We start from the raw sequence: 17810 nt of genomic DNA, 5'->3' as shown, positions 1-17810 counted from the left end.
TGCATCTTTTAAGTAGGTTACGTCGTTTGCTTCCAGTAGTGAATTTTGTGAGAGTGGTGGAGGCTATGGTGTTATCTGCAATGGATTACTGTAACATCATATACTTGGGACTGTCACTTGTGTTCACTCAATGCAAATTTTGCAGAATACAGCTATGCAACTTGTTTTTGGTTTGTTGAAATGTCATATTTCAGCTCATCTAAAGCGACTGAGTTGTCTACCGGTTGCATTTAGGCTGAAATTTAAATTACCGATGTTAGTTCATTATGCTTTGTTTCATGATTCTACTATGTATTGGAGAACTGCTATTCAGCTTTATGGCCCACAGAGACAGTTGCAGTCAATAACTGCTGGGAATTTAATTCTGCCTGCTATGAATCAGTTTCATTTGGATGTGACCAGAAAAGGCTCTTTTTTGATTGCTGGGCTTTCTGAATGGAATCATCTACATGTTAGGTAGAAATGTGAGACTCATTTATGGATTTTCAAGTGTCAACTTAAAGTGCACTTGATGTGTTTGGCCTCCTCTGCAACTGCCATTCCTTATTCTGTTTCTTATTATTTTCATTCAGATCCTTCCTCCATTTTCTGAAGGATTTTCTTTTAGTTCTAATAGCTTCCTTTACTTCACTTTGTTGTTTGGCCTTTTTTTTCCTCCTTTTTTAATATATGGAATATAACTGGCCTGGGCTTCCATGATGGTATTTTTGAACAGCATCAATATCTGATGTAAATTTTGATCTTCGCAGCTGCTCCTCTAATTTTTTTTCACCGTTCTTCTCATTTTATCATAGTCTTCTTTTTGAAAGTTAAGTGCTAACATAATGCATTTCCTGTGTGTACTTACTCCTGAGCTGATATCTCTATCATATCTCCCCTCGCCTTCCTTTTCTTTGTAGTATACATCTTTAAGCCTTTAAGTCTTTCCATATATGCATATGATAAATAACTTGAAACAGTTTGATTTGTAGTTTAACTTATATTATTATTATTATTTCTTGCATTTGTATCCCACATTTTCCCAGGCTCAATGTGGCTTATATGATTATACCACATATAAAAAAATATTACTTAAGCAATGCACTCTGAACTTTCTCTCTTATCCTTATAAAGATGGAATCTCTAGAGTTTTAAATGGTATTCTAAATAAGATCTCTCCTTTAATTTGCAGTATGGCATTATTTCCATTTTCTTGCTGGTTGTTCCTCTGTTCAGATACCTTAACATCCTCTTGGCCTTTGCTAGTGCCTTATCAAAATGTTTGGCCACCTTAACCACCCCCAGATCTCTTTTGTACCATGTATATCAGAACTTTACTCCCTATATTGTATTCCTACTTGCGTGATTTTCCATTACATTTTAGCTGCCAAATTCTATACCATTCCTGCAACTTTGTTAAATCATGCCTTATGTTTTTCATCCTGCTGCAGATTGTGGCATCTTCTACAGAAAGACATATTTTTCATTGCAGTCCATTTATTTATTTGAGACATTTATATCCCACATTATCCCCCCCAAATTTGGGGTTCAGTGTAGCTAACAGGAAACAATTACTACAGTACAATGCAAGAAATGTGAGCATATACAAGAAATGGACAATCAAAAAAAACAAACAAAAAAACCCCACCTCTATACAGTAACCAAAACAAGATAATCTAAAATGCTCAGGAGCTAATGAGCACTAGTGCAGGTGAGGTATTGATCAATTAGAAATGCCTTCAGCAACTTACAAAATAATAATCAGTTACATATCTCAATGCATTTGGCAAAGAGTCCCACATCTTAGAAGCTTGGTAGATAAAACCTTCGGTATGAATAGATGTGTAGTGAAGATTCTTACAACTTGAATAGTGAAGCTTGAGATATTCCCTAGACATAGGAAAAGCATTTCTTGAAGGCATATCTATCAGGTTCTGCAGGTAACTAGGCAATAGGCTATACAAAAATTGGTAAACATGTATGCAAAGCTTAAAGGTGATCAGAGAATTTATTAGAAGCCAATGCAATTTAACAAGGAGAAGAGTTGCCCTAGAATAGCGGGGAGCACCTCACACAAGGTGGGCAGTGGTATTCTGCACTGATTGTAATTTCCTTATTGCGGAGCACTTCAATCGTGAGTAAACAGCTTTACAATAATCACATTTGGAAAGGACTAATGTTTGGACCAAAGAATGGAAGACAGAATTTGAAAAGAAAGGGCGCAATCACTTCAATCTCCTTTGAAAAGCAAGAAACCACCTTAGACACATGAGGTTCAAAGGACAGATACTGGTCAATGGTGATACCCAGGATTTTCATAGTAGTAGCTAACGCGCAAGTTATATTATCTATCATGAAATTCTGAATAACTGCAGGGTGATAGGAATGACTCAGAATCAGGAATTTGGTTTTGTCTTTGTTAAGTTTAGTTTGAATTCAGCGGCCCAGGATTCCATCATATTCAAGCCAGATTTGATAGTAGGCAAGATCTCTGATAAAGTCTCCAAAAATGGAATATAAATGGTAATATCATCAGCATATATGAAGGCCTTAAAGCCTCTGGATTCCAGTAAACTACCTAGTGAAGCCATCACCAAATTGAACAGTATAGAGGAAAGAGGGGGGGGGGGGGTTCTGAGGACGCCACAAACTGAGGGCCAGGACAGAGACAAAAGACCAGCCTGCTTTACTTGGTAGTGTTGTGATTTTAGAAATCCACGGAACCACTGCAAGACTGTACTGCAAATACCATCAAGCTTAGTAAAATGCAGTGATCAACTGTATCAAAAGCACTAGACATGTCAAACTGCAAAATTAAATTTTCCTACGTAGGCTCAGTTCTTTCCTGAAATTGGCTCAGGGTGGTTAATACAGTTTCTGTACTATATGCAGGCCTGAACTCAGATTGAGTGCTAAGTAGATTGGATTGTGAGTGAAGGAATTCCATGAGTTTAGAGGATATCAAACCTTCCATCATCTTTATTAACAAGGGGATGGAGGCCACTGGTCTGTAATTAGAGACTTCACTCCTACTAGCCGAGGGATAGAATTATACAGCTTTTATCTATAGGAAAAAACCACTGAGATAGAATAAAGAACAGATTCGACATGAGACAACAAAGAAATAAATCCAGAGCAGTCTTCAGTAAGTAGCTGGGGCAGGGATCCAATAAACAATGTGAAAATTAATATTTAGAAAGAATTTAACAGAATCTAACGTTGTCAGTGGAAATGAGGACCACACCCTATCTGCTGGAAAGCACCTTATAGGACTGATAGGTAAACTAAAATGATCAATCAAGATAGAGCTAGGGGTGATTTAGTTCAGCACAGATTTTATCAATTTTCTCTGCAAAGTAATTTGCAAGTTGAACAGCAGATGGGACGGGTTCTTTAATGGCTGATTGTGCAGGATGTTAGGAGTCAGGACTCACAGAAACAGATCAGCGACCGCGCCAGAGACTGGCGCTGAAGAAGACTTTGGCTGGCGGGTGTTGGGGACCCCCACCAGCAAAGGTACCTGGCGGCGACTGGAGGGGGGGTCAAAAGTGGTGGGGAGGGTTGGTGGCGGTGGGTGGGGGGTCGAAAGTAGCGGGGGAGGATAGGCAGCGGCAGGGGGGTCAGCAGCTGGGGGAGGCAGGCTAAAATGTGCTCCCTCCACCTCGGGCTCTGGACCCCCCTCCTGCCGAGGTCTGGCTACGCCCCTGCTACTAACTATTGTCCAGTGTTGCTAAGGAGGGAAGTTATTAATGTGGGCTACTGTTTAGTGATTTCCACTAAATCTAAGTCAGACTGTAAGGGAAGAGGCTAATTGAATTTAGTAATGGTCACAGAGATCCATGACTGGCTACAATCTTCTCAGGAAGGACAGGGTAGGAAGAAAGGGAAGAGGAGTGGCACTGTAAGTTGACATTGGTGTGATAAAAATAGAGATTTAGTTGAAGATATTCACGATATTATGAAAAGAGAAAAGAGCTCTTCCTGATAACTCGCAGGCTCATTTGACTGCCACCAGGGAGTGTGCGTTTTTTGGCTGGCTCCAGTTTTATTGAATAGGCTCCCTTTGGACCTTTGGGTGGAGGAGTCTATTCAGCAGTTTAAAGTTAAATTAAAAACTCATATTTTTTGGAGGCCTTTGGTCCCTCTAGTTGATTTGGGGGCGGTATCCGAAAACTTGCAGGAATAAGTGTACCCTGTTGATACTTGTGAATGGTCTTTCATGAATAGCGTTCTTTTATTGCAGTTTTATAATTTTATATTGTAAACCACTTTGTCTAGTTTGAGAGGGGTGTATTAAACTATTAAATACTATGATTTCAGTTTGCTGGATGTTAACTGGGACATCCCAGCAGCAGTGTTATATAGAAGTAGAGAGATCCTGAATTCTCTACAAGGAGAACTTTTCCAGCTTCTAGTAATGGAAATTATTTTTTATTTGCAAAACTTTATATACTGCTCTAGCTGACAGGCAGAACAGAGTGGTGTACAGGCTAACATAGAAAACAGGAAAGGAACTCCATCAATGTAAACAAAAGCAAGGTAATTAAGTTTAAAGATAGGTAAAGCTAAAAGAAAGCAAAATAAACACACACAAAATAAAACAGGGTTAAGGGATAATATTGGTAGTTTCAATCAGACTGTTTTTCCAAAAGCTAATCAAAAAAGCCAGGTTTTCAGTACAGTTTTAAAGTCCTTGAAAGAGGAATTGCTCCGGAGAGAGAGGGGAAGATTATTCCAAGTGTGAAGAGCAAGGAAGAAGAACAGGCTGTGACATAAATTCACCCAGGAGAAAGTGATACTAGACCTGGTGCTTATGAATAGGGAAAGCAAAACAGCAAAAGTAGAGGCTGACAAATGCGCAAACCAATAGGGAGATAATATCAAAAAACATTTTATTCAGAATATTCATATCAATATCAAGTACCTGACACGGTCCGTGTTTCGGCGCCAAAGCGCCTGCCTCAGGGGTCACAATCAACTTTCTCTGAGAAGAAGCTGATAGGCTTGAATAGTTCCTTTATGTATGAATAGGGATCTTCTGTCAGGTACTTGTGACCCGGCTTGGCTAGTATTGATGAGCCTTTGGTCTGACCCAGTATGGCAATTCTTAGTTCTTATGTGTTTCTGATATTGTGATGGATTATCATCTGGCATCCAGTGAACACTGAATAATGTGGTTCAGTATTTAGGATGTGAGTAGAGGTGGGTAATTTAGAGTGAGGGTCATAACATTCAGGAAAACTAACTTTATGAAGATGAGAGAGACTGAGTGAAGGGGGAGGGGGGTATGAGAGAGACTGGGTGAAGGTGCAGTGGTTTTATTATCAAGAGACTGGGTTGAAGACAGGAGGGGTAAGGGTGAGAGAGACTGGGTAAAGGCAGGGGTGGTATGAGTGGGAGAGACTAGGTGAAGGTGGGACGGTTACGACAAAATAAACTGGGTGAAGGCTGGGGAGTTATGAGCAACAGAAATTAGGTAAAGGCTGAGGGTTATAAGAGAGAGAGACTGGGTAAGGGTGAGAGAGACTGGGTAAAGACTGATTTGGGAAGGGTATGAGAGAGAGAGAGAGAGAGAGAGACTGATGGGAATCTATATCTTGGTGATAAGTGAAACAAAGAAGCAATTGCCTCTTTGCATCACCTGTCAAGGGAGTGCTGTCACACAGCTCTTTGCTTCATCTGTCAAGTGCTGTCACACAGCGGATAGCATGCTTTGGGAAGAGTGACTAATGGCTTCTGCCAATGATTTGCTGATCTAGTATTGGATTCTTCCCCTCCACCCCTCAACTTCACTAGAAAAATAGTAGGAGAGGCGAGGAAGGAGAAACAAGAGGGATCTCAACTCCTGGCTCCTAATTTTAATCAAACATTTGTTGAGAGCAACTTTAGTGTTTTTATTGTAGGAAGAGGAAGGGTTGTCTTGTATATAAAACAAGAATCCTCAGTAGAAAACCAAAGCAATATAACAATGCAAATGTCAGTCATGGTGCAAGGTAGAGGCAGCCCCCACTGTACTGATCATAGCTTCAGGAGGCTAACTTAACTAAAAAAAATCAGCTCTTCAGATTTTTTGTGAAATAATTTTATAATGGGTTCTATAACTCAGAACCTTAAGCAGCAATGCATCCTGTGAAAACATCTAGGAGGAATAGGAGGCAAGCAGGCTTGGTTCTGTTTTGTTTAAAAATTTGTAACTCACCTCAGTCTATTGTGAGAAGTGTTTCATTAAGTTTATGGAAAGAAAGAAATAGTTATCTTACTGAGTAAGAATATCCCTTTCCCACTTTTGTTAGATTTATATTTCCCTTTGTCTGCAAATATAACAGACCTAGTTTTGGTGTTGACATGTGTTTTTAGAATTTTATAGCACTAGTTTGAGCATGCTATACTTCCTTATTGCTTCCTGTGGTATTAAACGACATAAGTGGTTTTGAGCAAATTTAAATGCAGCAGTGTGATTATTGTCCTTAGCTCAAGCTAACATCATGTTGGAAGTATGCTAAGATGGTTTCCTTTACTCAGTTCCAGATGATAGTGAAATCAGAAGAGAAATTGGATATTGGAAAAAAGATGATGAATGTCATGCATATTGTAATGAAGCTGTTAATGGATTATAAAATTCAGAGCACTGGCCAATATAAAAACTCATATAAACAGGGGCTTACTCAATTTTTCAGTGATAGACAGTAACTGCATTTGTAAAGTATTAGATGTGATTATGGGTACTCGCCAAAGCTAGCAAATATTATTATTCTGAAAAGTATTCTTGTTCTGCCCTTTTACTGAGGTGATCGGCATGCAGTTTAAACCAGAGTATAGAACATCATTATGAGAAGATTCAGAACTCTTGAACCAAAATCTTCTTTAATATAGTAGTCAAGCAAGGAAAAATAACTTACAGTTCAGATGTGCTAGACAAGAGTTTTTGCCTTGCAAACTGGGAGTCTTTTCTCCACCAGAGTAATCAAAAGCAACACACCTGTGAGCCGATTGGGGGAGGGGCAACTAGCCCAGCATGCATAGAGAACAAGGCAAGCCAATAGAAAGAGTCCCAAATGGCATAGTGAGTTGGACATGTGCTCTGAAAGAGCGTATCACAGGGGACACCAGGATTGCAGGGATTTGTAATTCTGAATCACAACTTGGTGAGAATCAGTTTCTAAGTATGTTTAATTTCTGTTGAAACATAGTTGTTAGCCTGTAAAACTACCAGCAAAGCTATCTATGCTAGATTATGAAGGTTTGTGGTAAATTGTGAATAATAGAAAATTTCACTTCTGAAGTATATTGTATTTCCTGATTCAGTCTCTTTTGTTTTCTAACCCGCATCGAACCATGAGGTATTGCGAGCTATAAGAATAAATGTTATGTTATCTATACATGATGTTTTATCACAAACTGACAGTAGTTTGGTAGCACTGTCGAGCTTTGGTATCCCAGTATTTAAAAAACATATACACATTTTCTCTGAAGACAAGCAGGCCATATTAATCTCACATGTGGGTGATGTCATCCACAGAGCCCAGTATGGAAATGCTGCCAGTGTACTTTCCCTTTAAGAGTTTAAGGCAACTCCCCCACCGTACAAGTGTGGGTATCTTCCCGCCGAAATCGCATGCGTGGAACCAGCAGTCTTTTTCTTCATCTGTGGTGAAGAGATCATGCTTGTTAGGAGTTGTTCATTTTTCAGGTTCCTTCCCTTGTGGGATTTTTTGGTCCTCTTGTTACAAATTTTTCTTCTTTTACAAGTTATTCTTTCCCATAACATTATTAGAGTTCTCCCCCTCCACCTTATAAGTTTCCTTTACTTTTCGGCTCTGAGGCCTTCTTAAGCTTGAGCACTGGCTGGGTACCGTCAACATTTTTTCCAGATGAATTTGCTCCTTTTTCCCTCAACATTGAGCCATTTAATTTTGTTTGGCCGTTTTCCCTTCCATGCCTTTAAGGTTCCCAGTGGCTTTAAGTGCTGTGCCTCATGCAATTGAGCATCTCTTTGTCTGACACCCATTCATGGTGTATCCAGTATTTGGGACCAGACCATAACCATTTAAACTGTGTTCTTTGTTTGCATATGCAGAAAAGAACTCGGATGTCCAGAGTGGCTTAAAAAGAGAAGATTTTTGGAGCCAGATCCAAATCATCAACATCAGAAGCAATGGCTACCAGACCCATGTGTGGCGCTGGGAACGAGTGTGCATTGAGTGGGTCTCCACCTGCCTTGGTGCCAGTCACTGTGCATGGCCCCTGGGACTGGTCAGCATCGGACCCAACACCAAGGAGGCATGTGGGTTCGATGTTGGCAACGAGGGATGTCGATGCTCAGCATCAGGCAAAGGCCAAATAGCATAGGCATCGGTCTCCCTCGACACATGGTACCATGGACTCTGGAGAATTGAAGACTTTGGTACCTAAGAAATGTTTGCACCAAGAGGAACGCTCCCCTTCTATTAAAGAGGTGCTGGATTCATTTGGGCATAAGATGTACCAGGCCTCGATGCACATCTCACATATACAGTGTAACAAGGTAGTAGCCAGGGCTTGTCACAAGAGAGGGGAAAGACTCCAGTGGAAATTGGAGAGTCATGGGATAGGAGGTAGTGTTCTATTGTGGATTAAAAACTGGTTAAAAGATAGAAAACAGAGAGTAGGGTTAAATGGTCATTATTCTCAACGGAGAAGGGTAGTTAGTGGGGTTCCCCAGGGGTCTGTGCTGGGACCGCTCCTTTTTAACATATTTATAAATGACCTCGAGATGGGAGTAACTAGTGAGGTAATTAAATTTGCTGATGACACAAAGTTATTCAGAGTCATTAAATCGGAGGAGGATTGTGAAAAATTACAAGAGGACCTTGCAAGACTGGGAAACTGGGCATCTAAATGGCAGATGACATTTAATGTGTGCAAGTGCAAAGTGATGCATGTGGGAAAGAGGAACCCGAACTATAGCTACATCTTGCAAGGTTCCATGTTAGGAGTCACGGACCAAGAAAGGGATCTAGGTGTTGTCGATGATACGTTGAAACCTTCTGCTCAGTGTGCTGCTGCGGCTAAGAAAGCAAATAGAATGTTAGATATTATTAGGAAAGGAATGGGAAACAAAAATGAGGATGTTTTAATGCCTTTGTATCGCTTTATGGCGCAGCCGCACTACGAATATTGTGTTCAATTCTGGTCTCCACATCTCAAAAAAGATATAGTGGAATTAGAAAAGGTGCAGAGAAGGGCGACGGAAATGATAAAGGGGATGGGACGACTTCCCTATGAGGAAAGGCTAAAGCGGCTAGGGCTCTTCAGCTTGGAGAAAAGGCGGCTGAGGGGAGATATGATTGAGATCTATAAAATAATGAGTGGAGTTGAACAGATAGATGTGAAGCGTCTGTTTACGCTTTCCAAAAATACTAGGACTAGGGGGCATGCGATGAAGCTACAAAATAGTAAATTTAAAATGAATCAGAGAAATTTTTTCTTCACTCAAAGTGTAATTAAACTCTGGAATTCATTGCTGGATAATGTGGTAAATGTGGTTAGCTTAGCGGAGTTTTAAAAAGGTTTGGACGGCTTCCTAAAGGAAAAGTCCATAGACCATTATTAAATTGGACTTGGGGAAATTCCACTATTTCTGGGATAAGCAGTATAAAATGTTTAGTACTTTTTGGGGGATCTTGCCAGGATTGGATTGGCCACTGTTGGAAACAGGATGCTGGGCTTGATGGACCTTTGGTCTTTCCCAGTATGGCAATATTTATGTACATATGAAAAAGCCTACTACACATCACAGAAGGCATTGAGAACACCAGTTCAAAATCCGTAGTGGGTCTGCCTTAATGGAATAAGAGACTGCATGTCCAAAGACTTCCTCTAGAAGGCAGGGATCCAGTGGATTGACCCTTAGGAATAAGACTGCCCACTAAGGAGAAGGTAGATAGGAGAAAGCTACCCATTTTTGTTCACCAGGGGGAGTCCTAGAGACATAGGCTAGTTCCCATAGGGGGAAAACCTACTGAAGGCCTCCTCACTGAAGAGGGTGAGGCGTGGCCATTCCCAGCCATCTGGAAGCATGCTGAGCCTAACAACTGAAGGAGAGCCTCAGAGGGGCCAAGAGAAGCTCAAGAGAGGAGGAGGGAGCTCTCACAGCTGGCCAGCTGGGAGAAAGCAGGCTATCCAACCCGGGGCTATGAGGTCCCCAATGTTGATGCTTGGCCAAGAAAAGAAACATCTTGCTGAGGGAGAACCATGAGGTACCTGGGAAAGTAGCTAGTAGAAGGCATAGCTGGAGCAGTGCTGTGTAAAGGGAGCTGGCCAACTGGGGAAAGCGGGCTACACAATCCATTTTATGAAGTCCACTGCAGTGCCAGATTGCTGTCCTGGCATGTCAGGGGGACCAGTGTACTAAAAATGGCTTAACTTTGGACGTTTCAAAAATGACTGAAAATCAAAGATGTCCAAATCCAAGGACGTCCAAGGTATTTTTGAACAGAAAGATGGATGTCCATCTTTTTTCAAAAATGACCTTTTCCCCGCCTCCGAATTTGGATATTCTACAAAGATGTCCAGATTCCAGCTTAGACGTTTCTTTCGAAAATGCCCCCCATGGCCATATTGCCTATAATGGGATAAGATGCGAACAGCAGTGTTCTGCACAGTTTGGAGCTTCTTTTGGGAAATAGATGGGAGACCAGCATAAATCATACCTAAACCTACATTACCCAAACTGTAAAGGGCTAAAATACAAAACTACTCATGCATCTAACTTCTCCTACATAAGTGCACAACTATGGAATGGACTCCCACTTGCAGTGAAAACAATACCTAACCACCTAAACTTCAGGAAATCACTGAAAACCCTCTTCAAAAAAGCTTATCCCACCGATCCAACATAAATCCCCACACCCAGCAACATAAGATAAGCAATGATCGTACTGGATAACTTACTATCCTCTACCCCATGATGCTTGAAACACTTCTACCTGTGACCATAACACAACCTTGTATTTGTTATCAACCGTAATAGCAACTGCCATTACGATACTTTGTAAGCCACATTGAGCCTACAAATAGGTGGGAAAATGTGGGGTATAAATGTAACAAATAAATAATATTATAATAATCTAACTTAGATGCCACCAAGGCATAGAGGATTGTAACGCAACTGTTATCAGTAATATAAGGACAGAGAGAGTGGACAAGATGAAGTGAGTAGAAACAGCTATTAACAACAGCATACATGTGGGTAGCAAATGAAAGGGCAGCATCTAGATGGTCACTAAGCAATACAGCTCCAGTTGGGAAAAGTAGACTAGTCAGACTGCTAAAGATTACTACATGTTAACAGAAACCCTCAACTCAGTTACATATGGAATACACAGACTTTCATGTAGTAGAAATAAGAAACTGAAAGAAAAGATATGCAGACAAAAAATTAAATCAAAATTTCCAAGAAATCTCATACTCTGTTAACAGTGAAGCATGGAAGAAAGAAAAACAGAAATGCATTTCCTCCTGTATAGAACACAATATAAGTAATGCACATTTTCAAAGCTGACATTTTTCATTCTCTAAAAATTTTTTCATTTATTCCACCAACTCCCTTCCTCATCAGCCCTTTGATCTTCTTTTAGCTAGATTTTATTCCTCTTCCCTTCTAGCCCTGTGTCCCTCCACTTCATATACTTAGGTGCTCATTTTCAAAACACATAGACTTACAAAGTTACATAGAGGGGCATTTTCGAAAGAAACGTCCAAGTTGCGATTTGGACGTCTTTGTAAAACGTCCAAATCCAGGGGCGGGGAAAACTGTATTTTTGAAAAAAGATCGATGTCCATCTTTCATTTCGAAAATACCATCAGAGATGTCCAAATCCAAGGACATCCTTAAATTTGGACGTCCCTAGATTTGGACATCCTTGGATTTGGACGTCTCTGATTTTTGGCGATTTTCGAAACCAAAGACATCCATGTCAAGAATGTCCAAATGCAAGCCATTTGGACGTGGGAGGAGCCAGCATTTGTAGTGCACTGGTCCCCCTGACATGCCAGGACACCAACCGGGCACCTTAGGGGACACTGCAGTGGACTTCATAAAATGCTCCCAGGTACATAGCTCCCTTATCTTGTTTGCTGAGCCCCCAAAACCCACAACTGTACAGCACTACCATAGCCCTTACAGGTGAAGGGGGCACCTATATGTGGGTACAGTGGGTTTGTGGTGGGTTTTGGAGAGCTCGCTGTTTCCTCCACAAATGTAACAGGTAGGGGTGGGGTATGGGCCTGGGTCCGCATGTCTGAAGTGCACTGCAGTACCCACTAAAACTGCTCCTGGGACCTTCATGCGCTGTCATGGAGCTGAGTATGACATCTGAGGCTGGCTTGAAATATTTTTAAAGATGTTTTTTGAGGGTGGGAGCGGGTTAGTGACCACTGGGGGAGTTACGGGAGGTCATCCCCGATTCCCTCCGGTGACCATCTGGTCATTTCAGGCACCTTTTTGTGCCTTATTCATAAAAACCAGGTCTGGGTGAAAACGTCCAAGTGTTTGTCATGGACGTCCTTGCTTTTTTCAATTATGGGTCAAAGGTGTCCAGGTGTTTGGCACGCCCAAGTCCCGCCTTCACTAAGCCTCTGACATGCCCCCTGGAAATTTGGACGTCCTTGCGACGGACTGCAGTTGGAGACGTCCAAAATCGGGTTTCGATTATACCGATTTGGATGTCTCTGGGATAAGGACGTCCATCTTCCAATTTATGTCGAAAGATGGACGTCCTTCTCTTTTGAAAATGAGCCTGATAGTAAACTATAGAAAAGTGCTTTCCAAATGAGCCCCATAATCTCCCATTTCCATCTGTGTCTCCTATTCCCATCTTTCAGCCATCTTTAGTTCCCCATTTCTACCATCTGTACTCATACCCGACCCAACCTCAGTTCATCTACTTCTCATCTCCTCACCTTCCTTGTCACTCATCCTCTATCTCTAGTCCCTTTCTTATATCTTATCCCCCTTATAGACACTCACATTCCCCCTTTTACTTCTGTATATGCAGATTCAAAAATCACCACAAGATGCCTGAGTTCATCCCACGATGAGCCATTTTAAGGTGTGGTAAGTGCATGCTACAGCTTACTACAGCTTAATAAAAGGATTCCTACGTTTTGTATTTGTTAGACCTGGTTCTTTTGGGGGGTTTTACTATGTATTTTTATTTATTTTCGGGCACCTCTGTGAAAATAAAAAAATAGCCCCTTCTGGGGGGAGTGGGGGTTCAAAATGTTTACTTATGTTTCTGACGTAAGAAAATGTGTAACATTATATCAATAGCTGTTTTTTTTATAGGTGAAAAGAAGTAGGCATTCCAGTACAGTTGAGTTTAATTTTATATTTTAATGGAAGGGATCATGAGACGTTTTCAGTGTAGATTTGTTTTGGGTAGAACTTGCTAATAATTTACCCTACTTCCAAATTTAAAAAAAAATCACCTTATGCGTATTAAAAACTACAATCAGGTTTGGTGTGCTTTTGACATTTAAAGAGCACATTATGTGGGAAAGTAAATAAACATTTTCTCTGGCAAGGTTTTCAGCATACTTGGCAGATAGGTAGAATTAAGATTCCTGTCAAGAATGCAACAAAAGGAATATTATATTTAAATATTTATCCAAGTAAGATCATATTTAAAACAACATATGAGAAGAAAAGAATTAGTTAAAAATTTTTCTAGGTTTTAGATGAGGACATTCTATGAAAGAAAAGTGTTTCATTTTACTGTATTTGGGCTTGATCCAATAAAAATCTACTTGGAGGGAAAGTATAGGGGAAGAAGAAACTCAAATAGTAACTGTCATAAAAGCAGATGTTCAGGAGGTATATGTCCAAAAAAAGAAAGTAATCATCATGCTCTGAATAAGACTTTGACTTTCTCTTTTTATTGAAGATCAGTATAACCAGAGATGTTAGATTTTTTTTAATTGGTTTTGTAGGCTTCAACTGGTCGCATGGTTTGAGTCATTAGAAGTAAATGATAAAATTCAGTCATTTAGTTCTATTTGCTGCAGTTGGGTGATCCAGTATATTATTTCCTAAATATAAGTGTATTGATCTTCAATTTGTTTGACCTTTTGGGGCCCTTTTTCTAAAACTTAGGTATAAAACAGGATGTGCAGAATTTAGTATGTGCTAATGTCTGTTAGCATGCACTATGAGCTACATACATGCTACTATTAGTGTGTGCTAAGCTTTAATAAAAGGGCCTCTTTATGTTTTCTGTTAGTACTGGTTTTTTTTTAAATTTACTATGTGTTTTTACAAGCATAAAGCCCGGATGCATCTTGACACACAAAAAATGAATGATCAACATGTACACCAAAGTGTAACAATACACATTTTTAGGAAATTATTAGTGACTTATTACCACAGGTGACAGCTCAATCCTAAACAAATACTGAAATCAACTGAAGATTATTTTATTTTAATGCAGATCATATCCCATTATATATTCAGTTTTACTCATGAGCCCCTACTGCCTGGACCAAGCGCTCCTCCAGAACCTCTCTAGTAGGGAAAGTTTAGAGAAATCAACATGAATAGACCCCCAGTATTTAACAATACACTTGACTAAAAATTTGAAGAAAAAAATCTACACTCTTCAGAGCCACTTTCTGGCTCCTAGAAGTCTGGCAGCACCTGATTCTTATGAAATAATACATCCTTATTCCTAAAGAATGTCTTCAAAACCCGGCTCCTGTCAGGTTCCAGTTGCTTTAATACGTGCCTCATTCTGGAATTGCTCCAAAAATGCCATCAGACTTGCAGCAGTCCCTGACCCATGGTCATTTTGAAAGTTCTTCTGAGTTGCTAAAACATTCTTAAATGGAGTAAGATACTGGACAGACACCATGGAGGGGGGGGGGGGGGGGGCTTCTGCAGGAAATTTCAGTGCTGTTTCAAAATACAATTCATCTTTAAGAATAAGAACAGCAAATCTATGAATGTGAATAAGCCAGAGTTTTCCCCTTAATTCTAATCTATGTTGTAAATTTAAATTCTAGTGTGGCACCCAATGCTTATAGAACAGAATTGTGGCCCTTCTGCTGTTAAATTTGGACATCCACTCTGTCTGGGGCCCTTTTACAAAGGCGCAGTAGTCTCTATGTGCATGTAGCGTGCTCCAGAACGAGGCTACCACCAGGCTAAAATTACCTCCTGGTGGTAATTTCAGATTTGGTGGTTGCCCATACTGCTGGGACAATTTTTTTTTTATTTCCTACCATGAGTGGCATTGCAGGCATTAATCAGCAGTTGGTGTGCACAGACCTGTCACCGCATGTGTAGCACGTGAGCCCTTACCGCAAGATCAGTGGGTGGCGTTAAGGGCTCAGGCTGTAAACATGCGCGCGTTGGTTTCAAAAAGCCCTTTTTCTCAGACGCAGTAAAAACTGGGCCGGTGCATACCCAAAACATGTGCCCACACTACCACAGGCCACTTTTTGCCACAGCTTAGTAAAAGGACCCCTCATTCTTTACTTCATGCTGTTTAATCTTGGGCATGGTGTCTTTGGGAAAAAGTAGAAAAAAACATTTGAAAGTCTTAACAAAAGAAGCCTCCATTCTGGCCATGATGGTTCAGATTTCCTGCAAGGTGATAAGCTTGTAGGGGAACTTGTGGGAAAACCATTTTAAGCTCTACAGATGTTGGAAATGTAGCTTTCTTTTCCTGCCCTTCTAAACTCTCATTTAAGCAACTGTATCAGGGGATTCCATTTCACAATTCTTCTATGGGTGCCATTTTGAAACTAGTGCCAACAGGGCAGAAATGACTGAAGATCATTCCTTCCCCAAGATCCTTGTGCCACTAATGTTTATTTAAGGTAGACCCTGGGGTGGGGCTGTGGCAGTAGAGGATTTTGAATGAGGTCTAGGGGAGCCAATGGTGTGGGGGTAGGACTTAAACCTTTCAAAACTAACTTGTTTGTGGGGATGCACAGTTTGAGGCAAAGAGGTAGAAGATGTAGCAGCAATGTCAGTGCTGTTCCCATACATGTTGCCTTCTGAGTTGAAACTGAAATTAACTAAAGCCTCCTCTGACAAAGCCAATCTAGTGCTGCCACAGCCCATTCAGAGTTTATCTAGATGTAGCAAGACCTACACAATAAAAGAAGACAGTTCTTGAAACTGAGACCACTGGTCCTCCAGTTGAGAGGATGTTTCTGGTTGAATTTTCCTTGTAAATGTATGGTCAAGCTTAATTCTGTGAAATATATATATATTCTGATCCTCAGCATTTGTTAGCTTTTCTGAATTCTAATTCTTTGTGTTCGCCAGTACCTTTGCAGTAGATACCTGCACCATCAACATCCACACCATGACTAATTGGCCTGTCTACCCTCTCCATCTCTTCTTTTATTTAAAAATATATTTTTTTTAATTTCCTTTTTATGACTTATTAGAATTGGGCCTTACCTTTCTCCAATTTGTGGACTGGCAGTATAGGGCATAAAAGTAATTTTTCTTCTTGAAACATTTTGCTATTGTATCTATTATCAATACTGTATCTGTTCTATTGTTTCTGGTTTAAGATGTTTTTTGGATATAAATTTCAAATACCTATAAATAATTTAAAAAAAACAAGCCTGTTATACATTAGGTCATCACAGAGTACCCTCAGAGGAGCATTTTCGATAAAACATCTAAATCAGAATTTGGACGTTATACAGTAAAAAAAACCAAAAAAAAAAACGTCCAAATTCTGAACAGGAACAAAAGGTCATTTTCGAAAAAGTAGAAGTCTATCTTTTATGTTCGAAAATGCTATGGACATCTTGTGATTTGGATGTCTTTTTTGGGGTCCATTTTCGAACAAAAAACGTTCAAATGCAAAATGTCCAAAACAGAGGAGGAGTGGCTTAATCGCTAGTGCAGCAGGCTTTGATCCTGGCAACATGGGTTCAATTCCCACTGCTGCGCCTTGTGACTTTGGGCAAGTCAGATGCACAAGGGGCATTTTTGGATATGACATCTAAGTCTGAATTTGTACGTTTTTTTGTAAAATGTCCAAAATCAAAACAGGAAAGGTCATTTTCTACAAAAAAAAGTCTATCTTTTCCATTTGAAAATGCTGTTTAGAAAAATGTTTTGTGATTTGGATTTTATTTTTGGTCCACTTTCAAACAAATACATCAAAATGCAAAACGTACAGAATACACAAGAAAATCCATAATAAAGTGAAACCATTAACATGTTCTAAGTATGGTAAAAGGTTTGGTTATAATGTAAATTTCAAAGTGGATCAGAAAGTCCACACAGTAGAGAAACCATTTGCATGTATAGAGTCTGGTAAAAGTTTTGGTCAGAAGGTAAACCTCACAATGCACCAGAGAATACACACAGGAGTGAAACCATTGACATGTCCTGAGTGTGGTACAAGCTTTGGTTGGGAAGAAAGCCTCACATGGCACCAGAGAATCCACACAGGAATGAAACCATTTACATGCACTGAGGAGGTAAAAACTTCAGTTGCATTGGGACAGGTAATTAGGAAATGTACACTCTTGCTATGAAGTATGGAAAAATAGCACTCTGGTATTTAGATATATGTAATGAGAACTCCTTTTCATCTATAGATCTGAATTCAAAGCCCAAATCTAATGATAAACAATAGACTCAAGACTCAGATATTATTAAAAAAAATAGAAAGCTTGGGATCAGGTAGAATAGTGGAAAAGTGACATCCCAGGAAAGCAATAGGGCATCCTTTGGAGCACTGCAGTGGACTTTATAAAATGTTCCCAGGTACACATCTCACCATTGCTCCCTTACCTTGTCTGCTGAGCCCCTCCAAAAC

At 40.1% G+C, this 17810-nt stretch overlaps 1 protein-coding gene across 2 annotated transcripts in view; it reads left to right on the top strand.

Annotated features, from left to right (window-relative positions):
• SUPT3H (SPT3 homolog, SAGA and STAGA complex component) overlaps window positions 1–17810 on the top strand; it is an 881555-nt gene that overhangs the window by 579424 nt on the left and 284321 nt on the right. The gene's annotated exons all lie outside the window — the stretch shown is intronic.

This window comes from Microcaecilia unicolor, chromosome 3 (genome assembly GCF_901765095.1).
Source record: "Microcaecilia unicolor chromosome 3, aMicUni1.1, whole genome shotgun sequence".
Taxonomy (NCBI): Eukaryota; Metazoa; Chordata; class Amphibia; order Gymnophiona; family Siphonopidae; genus Microcaecilia; species Microcaecilia unicolor.
The sequence above is the reverse complement of the archived record's forward strand: the minus strand, read 5'-3'. Positions and strand labels throughout refer to the sequence as shown.